The sequence below is a fragment of the Nannospalax galili genome, unplaced genomic scaffold, assembly GCF_000622305.1.
Source record: "Nannospalax galili isolate Female #2095 unplaced genomic scaffold, S.galili_v1.0 scaffold1387, whole genome shotgun sequence".
NCBI classification, from domain to species: Eukaryota; Metazoa; Chordata; class Mammalia; order Rodentia; family Spalacidae; genus Nannospalax; species Nannospalax galili.
Genome location: NW_008355976.1, coordinates 1,319,863 through 1,322,761, shown reverse-complemented (window position 1 = coordinate 1,322,761; position 2,899 = coordinate 1,319,863).

Sequence of the window (2,899 nt, the reverse complement as noted above, 5' to 3'; positions counted from 1 at the left end):
AGATGATAGATAGATAGATAGATAGATAGATAGATAGATAGATAGATGATAGATAGATAGATAGATAGATAGATAGATAGATAGATAGATAGATAGATGATAGATAGATTAAATTTTAAAGGAAAGCCTTATAAGCTGACTGGGGGTGACTAGGAAGGCCAGAGATTCAACCCAACAAGGCAAAGCCATCCATTCGCTATATTATATGCAATTATAACATCTGTACATTGTCCTCTAACTATGACCTTATTAATGTAAATTCACTGATCCTCAATCTAAGGTGGAGAAACAATTCACAACTTTTCCCAACTCACAGAGTTGCTGAAAGACTCTAACTACATATGAAGAGGCCTCTTTATCTCATAAATACGTACCAACTCTCTATAAATAATAAAGGATGGTCTAGCCGGGTGTGGTGGCACACGCCTTTAATCCCAGCACTCGGGAGGCAGAGGCAGGTGGATCTCTGTGAGTTCAAGGCCAGCCTGGTCTACACAATGAGTTCCAGGACAGCTGGGGCTACAGGGAGACCCTGTCTCAAAAAGACCAATAATAATAATAACAATAATAATAACAACAATAATAATAATAAAGGGTGGTCTTCCTACCTACTACTACCCTTAACATCTGCTGTTGTGCAGAGCAAATCTTCGTCTGCGAGAAAACTGCTTGTTTCAGGGATCCTCATGAACTTTGCTTGCCTTCAATCCTAGCAATGCTTTTTTATTGAATTTTTGTGAATTTTATACAATATATTTGGTCATATTTAGATTTACTACCCTATGTGTACCCTCCCTTACTACTCTATTATGCATATATACAAAATATATATATGTATTATGCAAATATTCATAATATAAATTATTATGCTATTATACATATAGAGAGACTTATTGAGTCAAATTTGTATTCCCAAATGCCTTTTGGTATGGTTCCATCCTCTGGAGCCTGATTAACCTACCCAGCATCATACCCTAAAGAAAACTGGCTTTCCATCTCCCAGTAGCCACCGGTTGCCAACAGTTCCTCAGCTAGGACCAGAGCCTCCTACCCAGCTCCCCACTCCTGTGCTAGGATTCTATCTGATTTGAGTCCCGTGCATACCATCACCATTGCTGTGAGTTACTATGAGCAACTGCCCAGCTGTCTGGAAAACTCTGTTTCCTTGTGGTCATCCACCGCCTCTGGCTCTTACAATCTTTCTGCTTCTCTTCCACAATGATCCCTGAGACTTGGGAGAAAGAATTTTATATAGACGTATTCATGGAAAAGCATTCTTCAGTCTCTTATTTTCTGAAAATTGGCCATTAATAGGTCTTTGTGTTAATAACAATCTTGCTGCAATGTGTCTCTAATGAGAACTGAGAGATCCATTCATCTATGGGTATTACAATACAGCATTAAGAATTAGTTTAATGCTGTCTATTTGCAGAATAATAATAGGCTCTCCCCTGTGGCCTGTGACCTGTCTAACCACATGTTCCTAGGCCTGATATCAGTGTCAGGTACAGGTTCTACTTGTGAAGTGCACCTAAGTCCAATCAGAAACTGGTTGGTTACTACCATAACATTTGTGCCACTATTGTACCAGTGTGCTTATCTTGCCAGGCCAGTAATTGTAGCTCACAGGATTCACAGCTGGGTAAGGTTGACAATTACTTTCCTCTTCCAGCAGCCTACATAACCACCTTCCAGCAGTATGAAAGCTAGCCAGCAGAGATGAAGTTATGAGGTCAATACCAGCAGAATACAAAATTAACACACAAAAATCAGGAGCCCTCCTATTCACCAACAACAAACATACTGAGAAAGAAATCAAGGGAAAAATCCCATCATGACACCCTCAAAAACTATAAAATATCATGGAATGAATCTAATCAAAGAAATAAAAGGCCTGAATAACAACAAAAAAAATTTAAGACATTGAAGAAATTGAAGATACCAAAAGATGGAAAGCTCTCCCATGCTCATGGACAGATAAGATCAATATTGTGAAAACGGTCATCATACCAAATGCAACCTACAAATTTAGTGCAATACCCATTAACGTTGCAACATAGTTCTTATAGAACTTGAAGAAAAGTCTCAAATTTCATATGAAAACACATACAGAAAAAACAGAATAGTCAAAACAATCCTGAACAATGAAAGAACTGCTGGAGACCACCCCTGGTCTCAAATTATACTACAGAGCTATAGTAATAAAATCAGCATGGTATTTTCATGAAAACAGACACATTGATGGGCGGAATAGAAATGAGGACCCAGATTAAGTCCATGCATTTGTAGCCACCTGATTTTCAGCAAAAGGGTCAAAAAGGCACAATGGAAAAAAGACAGCATGTTCAACAAATGGTGCTGATCAGCCTGGAGAGCTACATATAGAAGAATAAAACTAGATCCCTATCTCTCACCATGCACAAAACTCAACTACAAATGGATCAAGGACCTCAACATAAGACCTGATACCCTGAATCAGACAGAGGAGAACGTAGGGAACACATTGGAAGTTATAGGCACAGGAAATGACTTTCTGAACAGGACTCCTACAACACGGGCATTAAGTCCAACAATTGATAAGTGGGACCTCACGAAACTAAAAACTTTCTGTACAGCAAAGGATACCATCATTCGAGTAAAGAGGCAACCTACAGGGTGGGAAAAAAATCTTTACCAGCCACACTACCAAAAGAGGGTTAGCCTCTAGAATATACGAAGAACTCAAAAAACTAAGTACCAAAAAATAAACAATCCAATTAAAAATTTGGGAAACAAACTGAAAAGGAGGGAGTTCTCAAAATATGAAACATGTCTTTAGTCATCGGGGAAATGCAAATTAAAACTACTTTGAGATTTCATCATACCCCAGTCAGAATAGCTACTATTCAAAAACAAACAA